At 40.8% G+C, this 10,608-nt stretch overlaps 1 long non-coding RNA gene across 1 annotated transcript; it reads right to left on the bottom strand.

The window, feature by feature from the left end:
• Positions 1 to 6,633: 6,633 nt before the first annotated feature.
• LOC132988550 (uncharacterized) lies at positions 6,634 to 8,465 on the bottom strand. Its single transcript, XR_009675819.1, has 3 exons — positions 8,378 to 8,465; positions 8,077 to 8,177; positions 6,634 to 6,657 (listed from the first exon to the last, which is right to left on the bottom strand). It is a non-coding gene; the product is annotated as an uncharacterized LOC132988550 (long non-coding RNA).
• Positions 8,466 to 10,608: the final 2,143 nt, after the last annotated feature.

The following is a 10,608-nucleotide window of genomic DNA, read 5'->3' as shown; positions in this document are numbered from 1 at the left end:
GAGAGCAAACTGTGAGGACGATGACCACATGTCTTCAGAACACCTGTAGCCGCACCAAAACGCTTTAAAAGGACTTCAATCGAGAGCTACCGGACAAATGAACGTCTTTAATCAACGAGGCAGAGCTAATTATTGAACAGCTGGTAGGAGCTAATTTGTTGAAAGACAATCAACACCCTCACGTGTGATTGGACGGACGCCCAGCTGAAAAGGTGTTGTCATGGGCCAATCCAGAGCTGTTGCTATGCAGAGAAGAAGAAGAAGAAGACCTGCTCCTCCCTGGGTCCTGAGAACAGACCTTCAGATTGTCTAGTCCTTCTTTCATGATCCAGAGGTCAGTTCAAGCAGGGAGACTATTTTCATTCTCATACATACATTCATTAGTCATCATTCATCGTGTCACTTCCTCTCTCTCTCTGTCAGGTGATTAGTTATCGACCAATCATCCTGCTGCTGACAAATTTAAAAAATCTCTTCTCCTCTCTGTCGTTGTCAGTTTTAGTTCGACTTCCACCCCACTCACCTCCATTTCATCTCAACAGTGTCCAGGTCCAGCTCCTCCTAACTCCACTCCTCTTCACATCCTAAACACTTCCTAAACCATGACCATCACCACCACCACCAGGGTCTAGACTCCATCATTGGGTATCCATCCCTTCGAGTGAGTCCACTCACACTGCCTGCCATTCAGAAGTACAACAAATGGCAACAACCTCATTTAAAAAACGGTTACATTCAAAGGCAGAGTAGTTTAAAATCAGAATTTAAAAGAGTGAAGTTTGAACGTCTGTTGCAAAAAGTTCCATGTGATGCAGCAGAGAAGCTAAAAGTTTACCAAACGATGTGTTCGCCCGTGGAACTTTAGGCTTCAGCCAATTACTGGGACGTGTTGAGTGTTGACTATGAGACCAACAAGGAAATAACACGTAGTGGCATTTTACCAATGACGGCATTAAAAATACATAAAAACTAATGCCTATCACATCGTAGCGTTAGAGGCGTCCATCCCACCTTTTCAAATCAAATGCAATGATGGGTGGAGTAACTGTCTTAATTTGGTGGCCAGGTTCTAAATGTGGATTTTGAGTTTGTGATCTCACAAGACACCAAGATGTTTGTATTCAGCGACTATTTCAATGTTGACATGTAAACCATCATGCTGCTCTCATAACATAGTTTATTTGGTTAATAGAGGATGTCCACTACATTAAAGTGTGTTTGTTTCCTCTCAAATGATCTGCCCCCGCTGCACTTATAGACCACTTGAGACCCTCGTCATTGAAGACCCGGACGTCTTCAGCCCGTCAGTCTGAGTGCAGGGAGAGTGAAGACGTCTGAAAAGAGTTCGATCAGCAGCCGGGGAGCAAACAGGCTGCACACCAGGCAACCCCCCACTTCAAAGACTGGGTGGCTCCCAGATTGATGGGGATTGGTATGAATAATTTAGGCCCGCATTAAACTGGGCGGAAACGGTGACTCATGGAAGAGGAAAAGTTGAAATGCTAAGTGGTTTTGAGAGTGCAGCCTCGTGTTAAAGACAGCAGTGTGTGTGTGTGTGTGTGTGTGTGTGTGTGTGTGTGTGTGTGTGTGTGTGTGTGTGGTTGGCTTCTGTGGATGGCAGAGCTCACTTTGCAGTGGAAAACAAGCAGCGAATATTTAGACTGCTGCATGAGACAAAGTAGGTGAGACGTTCTCCTCATTTGTCACTTAAATCATCAATTACATTTTAAACTCTTTACACTTGTTCATTTTGCAATCATTAACCTTCGCTCGTTTAACATTCAGCACGGGTTTGTTTGTGTAAGCATGACGTCAGACTTCACACCAAAGTATAAACACACTGTCTTCATTTAGTTAAGTCACTTTTATTTAGTGTCAGGATTTGCACAGTATAATTGTTTTTGTAGGACTGATGATGTCATCACTGACTTCACTGGGTCATACCAACTGTAGCCGTTTTCTTTGCTGAGAAAAGTTTACTTTGTGTTCATTTTATTCATCTTTGAGTTATTAGAATGACACACTTTACATGTTTTAAAGTCATTTAGTTGACTAGATGAGCTAGTGTTAATTAAAGGGTTTGAATTGATTTCTTTGTCTTGAGACAAAGTTAATTAACAGCTTTGAGTGATGTTACGATCTGTTAATGGATCAGTCTATAAAGCCAGGAGAAGTTTGGGTCTGCAGGAGAGAGAGGTGAGGCCGTGCTGCCTTTGACTTTTTAATGATGAGTTAATTTGCCTGATTGTCTTTGAGCTGTTGTTGTTTTTGTTCATTGAACATGTGTGTCTTCAAGAGGACATATTATCCCCCTCCTCCACCTTTTCAAACAGTCCCCCTGTGGTCTAAATGAAACATCTGTGCTGTGCTTTGGTCAAAATATAACATGAATCAAGCACCAGAGGAGGTTTGTGACCCTGTATAAACCAGCTCTCTCAGAACGCTCCGTTTTGGTGTGTGTGTCTCTTTAAATGCAATGAGCCCCCCTGAGTTTTTCAGGTAGACATCACTTTTCTGTAGTGAGAATAAAAATGGCGAACCTGCGCAAACGGTTTGCTCTAGGCTGGGGGTGGAGTCCATGGAGATACAAGGGGAGGGGAGGGGATTTTTTTTTTTTTTAACCAGAATCCCACTGTGACATCACAAGGAGAACAAGTGTGAAACTTTTTTCTCTGTGTTGTAAGACTTATGCAGACCACAAACAAAGGACTGGATGGGTTTATTTCACATTTTGTGGGTTGGTAGACACTCAGGTTACCCAAATATATGTTCAAAAACATTGTCAAAGTGGATTTTTCATCATATGTCTCCTTTAAAATCACCATAAACACCCTCTTCTTGGAAAGTGACATCTACTGAGCTGCCTTCAAACCACCTTCCTTGATACTCGAGTTAAACTACAATACAATGCATATTTACTGAACATTATGTTCATTAAATTGAAATCTTTTTTCCAAAAACAAAAAAGTATTATTTTTTCAGTTGTAGAAATGTCTCTGTCCAAGCTAATGGCCTGCAGCCTCTGAGTCACCGTAGGTTCAGGACCATAGGGGGTAAAACCATTTCCTGTCTCCTATCTACCCTGTGAAACTATACAACACGCTGCAGGCTGAGTGCATAGCACAGCGCTCTAAAAATAGATCTCCCCTGCAGCTCTGTGGAGTGGAGTTAGTGTGTGCATTAGTGAGCTGGCACGAATGACTTCAAGTTGACAGAGAGAAAGAAAAAGGAGTGATGAGCAGCAGCAGACACTCAGGATGTCACCAGTTACTGTCTTACATTTCATCCTTCATCCTCATGGTTAACCTGGGGGAGTAATGTATTAAAAATGGAGCTTTGATCCGCACGTATACATGCAGCGGTCCAGAGTATTGATCGTGGCAGGGACTTCAGCTGATATGGTTTGATTATTGAATTTCCACTTGGTTGCCTCTGGCCTTGTTTTCTGTATCTATATCTATATATTTGTATTCCTATATACTCTCAGTTTTCATTTGAACATGTTAACATGTTGGTCAAAAGATCACAGCTGAGAAAAGAGGTTAGGAGACGATATAACATCTTCTGTAACGTCTTCTTACCTCTACAAAACTGTAGATGGTAGATGAAGTAAAGTGAAGTTTAAAGACGGGTGTCAACAGACTTCAGGGAGAGACTGATGCTGCATTCAGGTACTCCTCGGAGGGTCCCAAATTTTGGTAAGTAGTTCTTCCGACTTCAGTGTGTTAACATGCTTTCAGTTCGGAAAGTCTGAATGTTGTAACAACAACAACAAACAGCGTGGACCCTACGAAGAATGTGTCTTTTCCAGGTTATATTTGAGCAAAAAGTCGATGTGCAATACGTGAATTAATCAAACGTATCTTAAAATTAACACAACATATTTTGCCCATCATGTTGTTGAAAAATATGACGTCAACTCGGCAAGTAGGAAACCTAATTCTTTCCTGAGTTTCCGGGTTGTTGTTTTGACTTTGAATTTTCCAACTCGGAAACTGTTTTTTCCAATGTGTCCGACACCACATGCATGCAGCATTGGACCCCTCGTCTTCACATCCGGGACCTGCTCACGCTATCGGTCCCTCTCAGGTCTCCACCTGCTGGTTTGGTTGTGTTTGCACTTCACAACACTTCACTCATTCCTTTAAACCGTGTGTTCACGTGTGATAACCCCTCTTTGTCACAGAGCGGACACCTTACAGTATCCCTTCCTTCAGTCCTCCTCTAGCTTTCATTTTGGATTCAATTGTTTTAAAGTACCTTGTTCAGTCAAGAGCTGAGAGCAAGAGTCTCCATTTCTATCTGGACTTGATATTAGGGCCATGATGATATTTTTAGCAATGATGACACATTAGTGTCATGGTGAACTTTCACCCCTCAAACATTGACAGAGTCCTGAACGATTCATAGAAATGAAATTGTATCAAAATAAACATATGCTTTATAGAATATAACACTTTTGTTTCATAATTAAGAGTATGATTTTGATACAGTTATAGGTACTTTTCTTTTGCAATTATAAGTCCCACTGTGATGGGGTCATACAACCAGATGGGGGCGCTGTTATACAGTTTCATGTCTTACAGCAGACGGCAGTAGAGAAGCCTCTTCTTGATCATTCGCATTGAAGCTGACATGTTTCACTTGTTCTGACCATCAGATGAATAATTCAGCATAAAATACACTATGTAACACTTTATAATAACCATCATCTATAAAGGGTAACTAAGGGTAAATATATAGTTAATTAACCATTAGTTAATAGTTAGTTACTGTTAACAAACAATGAAATGATGGTTAATAATGTTTGCTAATGATTTGTAATACTATAATTTATGTTATGTTAACAGTTTATTGATGCACACATTATAACATTAACAAACACTATAAAGTGATACATGGACCAGATATTTGTTCATGGTTTGTAAATATTTGATAAAGCGTCTATTAATATTATTTGGATATTATAAAGTTGGAACTGAAGATTATAATCCCTTATTGATACTTTGTAAAGCATCTATAAATATTTTTTAGACAGATAATTAATATTTTATCAATGATTAATAATTGGTTTATAAACCATCTACAAGCATTATCCACGCCATTTTTGTGCGCCCCATTAAATGTTTCATAGATGACCTATAGAAGATTAATTTATCATACCAATAACAGTATTTAAAACACTATATTTTACAAACCTTTAAGTTAATGTTGACTAGAAGGAAGACTCAGGGGGAATCGCACCGTGTGTTATATGCTATATGAAAAGTTCTCAGGTCTCAGTTTGATTTGAAACGGTTTGTGAAACATTATCCTGGAGAAATGTCAACTTTCATGAAGTCAAAGATCATTTGTATAGCATCCTGGTAATTAAAGTGCAGGGATTTCATCCATTTTTACAATATAACATTTACAATATAACATTTTTACAATAGCTCATTATTAAAAATGTTGTATTGAAGGAGCAGTGCTGAAAGACAAAATAAATGTGTGACTCTGGTGTGACGAGCCCTCCACACCGTGCTGCTGGTTTGTTCTCTGTTACAGGTTGAGGTCAAGGCGGGATCGTAATCAGGGGATGAGCTGCACCTTGGCTCGGTGAAGTCCTCATCCATATAATCCTCTTCTCAGGACAGACGCTCTCTCTCTTTCACCTTGTTCTCACATTTGATCATTGTAAATAAATTTGGTGTTATTTTGGTAGAGCTCGTCTTCAACTCTTGTTTTCGTTGCAGCCTCAGAGCCGGGTTGTCACACTGGAAAGAGTTTCTTCTTTCTTCCATGTTTTGATATCGTTTGACACAATACAGACACAATTACTCTCCACTGTGGATCTTTCTCCAAAAGAAAATATAAATGTCTTTCAACAGATATTTTGTCAAATATGTACTTGAAATTGGAAATTTGATCAACTCCTCTGTTGAGTAAGATCGATTTCAGGATTGCATCATATTGGGTATGATAACAGCAGCAAAACATAAACTTAAAATGAAATAATTCAGAGTCAGGATATTAAACATTTTTGAGAAACCCTGTTTTTTTCTTAATAAGGTGATATTATTAATGATATATAAATTACCCCTACATCAAAATAAAGAGAAAATACCATCTATATATATATCTATATTTATTCAGATTTGATTTGCAAACTCTGTTTTTGCAGCTGATTCTAAATGTTGTGCCGACCTCTTGCTGTCTCCCAACTCGTCCATCTCATCTTAAAGTCCTCTGTTTGCTTTGAGGTCTCAGCTGAAACAAACAAACAATAAAATGGTTTAGTGGACATACATCACAAATAAAATGAAGTTCATCTAATGTCAGAAAAATGTTTCTCAAAGTGAGCCATGTTTTCTTATGAATATATTCAGAGCTGTTTTCATTAAGTTACCATTGACACTTGTCTCTCGTCTTTTCTTCTTCTTTCTCGTTGTCGGTCTGTTCATTCAACCTCATCCTGTCTTTGTCCTCTGTGCTGCTTCCTGTCTCCTCTCTTCTGTTGTTCACGGCTCTTCTTTAGATTTCAGCTCCTGTTCCTGAAGAAAAAAAAAAATAATAATAATCAAAAAGGATCCCATGCTGAAAACAAACATTGTGTAGGAATCAAACTCACCTTTTTTAGATCCCACCTGTCCTCTGAGGGAATGAATCAAAGAGACGCTGGGACATTCAGTGAACCAAAAAGTTAATTTTGATGAAACAAAATGTAGCTCACATCACATGACCTGATATTATGTCACATCATTAATCATCACATCACATCACATCACATCAGATCACATGACGAGACAACACATCACAACAGAACGTAACACACAAAGACACAACAAGACACAACACTGCACAACAAAACAAGACAACACATGACATGAGTAACACCACATAACACATAAACACAATATAATAGAGAATCATAATATCTGAAAAAATCAAACAACACAACAAAACAGAAGACAACACATTACATAATATAACACAACATTACAACTTTACACATTAACACAACATCATGTGAAAAAACAGAAAATCTGAAAAAATCACAACATCACATCACATTAATATCCCCTGACCATGTTTTCAAGTTTCCAGTTTTCTATTTTTAAGGTCTTAAGAGCCACATTTACCGTATTTGGATGAGAGGAGGAGTCGAAGAGGAGCAAGAAAACACAAAAACGTATCAAAAAGTTAACAGACAGTCTGAGCCCGTTGTTAGTTGATGAGCTGGCGAGGGAGCTTTCTGCCAGAATAAGTCGACAACAAACCTGAATCTCAAACAAGAGCTCCAACAATAAATGACAAACACTAAACAAGATTCATGTTCAGTGAGTAAACACACTGATATGTGCCTACAGCGAGAGCAACCAGAAGTTCATAATAACATGAATAGATGCTGTCACTGTGATATAACTCATTGGTTTGTTGCCTTTTTAAAGCCTGTTGTTACCTGGAGACACAGGTGCATTAGAACCAAATGCCAATACAAGAAAAGACCAGATAACCAAACAGTCTGGACAAATAGCTAGTAAGCACAGTGTTCATGACATCAATGTAGTGTGCGACTGAAGTTATCTAAGATGCAAGAGTTCATAAAACAGCAGATTTGCCGCTTACCCGCATTCATTTCAAAGGTTAGAGCAGCAGGAGAATGTCAGGTACCAGGAACTAAAAGTAACTGGTTTCTCATCACACAATCCTGATAACCATGCAGGAGCGATTGCAATTCAAACAATGTAACAAGCCAGGTACAGTTAGCTTATGTTTCTATCATACTTCATATTCAGGTTTTTGTTTAATTTCAAGTTATTTCTGATGCGACCATATTTGGACATGAGGAGGAGCTGGAGAGGAGCAGGAAGTTAGCAAATGTCCAAAGTTATCAGACCAAAAGTCCTTACTTCTTATCAATTCATTAGCTGCTAAAACAGCTAGTTTCCAGAATGAGTTTCTACATTAAGTGATAGTAGGTGATAACATCACAAACACATCACAACCATAGACTGTAAAATTGACATAAACATTTATGATTTATGATTTATGATTTAACCCTCGGTTTTGTTGCCTTTTGGAAGCGTTTGTTACCTGGAGCCACAGGTGACTTGAGGAGAGGGTGGAGCTGAGGAGGAGCGCTACATGAGAACAACTTTGTGCAGGAGATGTTCAATATAATGCTGGAGGAGGAGCTGGAGAGGAGCAGAGGTTAGCAAATGCTTATTTAGCATTTGGCTAATTCATTAGCTCCCTAAAGAGCTAGTTTTCAGAATAGTCGTAATAGAAAGTGATAACAAAACATTACAACACAACCAGAGATTTGTTAAATGAATAGATGATCCCACTGTAATAGAACTCATTATTTTGTTGCCATGTCAAAGCCTTTTGTTACCTGGAGACGGAGGTGACCATGTTTGAATACAACGGCGGAGCTGAAGAGGAGCGAAGCGCTGGCAAAAGCCAAGTTGCACGACCAAACAATGTAACAGTGTTAAAACACAGAACGAGACAATATACCAGGCACAGTGAGTAAAGACACTGATACCATGAGCACAGTGCTCAAATAATTCAATGAAATCCTGGGTCTTTCATTTTCAAATTTTTTGTGATTTTTGGAGGAGAGGAGGAGCTGGTGAGGAGCAAGAAGTTAGACCGAAAGTCGGGACCTCTTATTAATTCATTAGCTGCTAAAACAGCTAGTTTTCTTCACATTATAGAAGAGTTATAACATCACAGCACATCACAACCATAGACCATTAAAATTGACGTAAACACTGTGATAGAACCGTTGGTTTGTTGCCTTTTTAAGCCTTTTTGTTACCTGGAGCCACAGGTGACCATGTTTTGAGGAGAGAGAGGAGCTGAGGAGGAGCGCTACATGAGAACCACGACGTATGCTGGAGATGATTATTATAATGCTGAAATATATTTTTGAAATTCAACTTTTTCTTCTGTGACCATATTTGGAGGAGAGGGTGGAGCTAAAGAGGAGCGAGATGTTATCAAATGCCAAGTCATGAGACCAAACAGGAAGTGCCCAAAGAGCTAAAGAGAGAAAACTACATCACACATCACAACCTTAGTCTGCAAGAATATCTTATCTGAACTTAACTTATCTAAACTTATCTAAACTTAACTTATCTAAACTTATCTGAACTTAACTTATCTAAACTTAACTTAACTTATCTGAACTTAACTTATCTAAACTTAACTTAACTTATCTGAACTTAACTTATCTAAACTTATCTAAACTTAACTTATCTAAACTTATCTAAACTTAACTTATCTAAACTTATCTGAACTTAACTTATCTAAACTTATCTAAACTTAACTTATCTAAACTTATCTAAACTTAACTTATCTAAACTTATCTGAACTTAACTTATCTAAACTTATCTAAACTTAACTTATCTAAACTTATCTAAACTTAACTTATCTAAACTTATCTGAACTTAACTTATCTAAACTTATCTGAACTTAACTTATCTAAACTTATCTGAACTTATCTGAACTTAACTTATCTAAACTTATCTAAACTTAACTTATCTTATTCTATCTTATCATATTCTACTCAACATGGGAGCTTATCTCTAGTGAGGACGCTTCCGTGGAGGCTCTCCTTCCGCCCGTGCAGCCGGTCTCTTCTGATGATGCCTAACAGAGGAGGGGGAGGAGGAGCGAGAAGAGGGGGGGAGGACGGGGGAGGAGGAAGAGGAGGGAGAGGAGGGAGAGGAGGGAGAGGAGGAGGGAGAGGAGGGAGAAAAGGAGGGAGAGGAGGGAGAGGAGGGAGAGAAGGAGGGAGAGGAGGGAGAAAAGGAGGGAGAGGAGGGAGAGGAGGGAGGGGAGGAGCGAGAGGAGGAAGATGACGCTTCCGTGGAGGCTCTCCTTCCGCCCGTGCAGCCGGTCTCTTCTGATGATGCCTAACAGAGGAGGGAGAGGAGGAGGGAGAGAAGGAGGGGGGAGGAGGGGAGGAGGGATAGAAGGAGGGAGAGAAGGAGGGAGTGGAGGAGGAGGTAGAAGAGGAGGGAGAGAAGGAGGGAGAGAAGGAGGGGGGAGGAGGGGAGGAGGGAGAGAAGAAGGGGGTCGAGGGGAGGGAGGGGAGGGGGGATAGAAGGAGGGGGAGAAGGAAGGAGAGGAGGAGGGAGAGAAGGGGGGAGTGGAGGAGGAGGTAGAGGAGGAGGGAGAGAAGGAGGGAGAGAAGGAGGGGGGAGGAGGGGGGGAGGGAGAGAAGGAGGGGGGTGGAGGGGAGGGAGGGGAGGAGGGGGAGAAGGAGGGGGAGAAGGAAGGAGAGGAGGAGGGAGAGAAGGAGGGAGTGGAGGAGGGGGGAGGAGGGGAGGAGGGAGAGAAGGAGGGTGGTGGAGGGGAGGGAGGGGAGGAGGGAGAGAAGGAGGGGGAGAAGGAAGGAGAGGAGGAGGGAGAGAAGGAGGGAGTGGAGGAGGAGGTAGAGGAGGAGGGAGAGAAGGAGGGAGAGAAGGAGGGAGTGGATGAGGGAGAGGAGGAGGGAGGAGGGAGAGGAGGAGCGAGCAGAGGAGGGAGAGAAGGAGAAAGAGGTGGCAGGGGAGGAGGTGAGGAGGGGGGAGGAGGAAGAGTAGGGAGAGAAGGAGGGAGAGGAGGGAGGAGAGG

This window comes from Labrus mixtus, chromosome 14, assembly GCF_963584025.1.
Source record: "Labrus mixtus chromosome 14, fLabMix1.1, whole genome shotgun sequence".
Classification (NCBI taxonomy): Eukaryota; Metazoa; Chordata; class Actinopteri; order Labriformes; family Labridae; genus Labrus; species Labrus mixtus.
The sequence above is the reverse complement of the archived record's forward strand: the minus strand, read 5'-3'. Positions and strand labels throughout refer to the sequence as shown.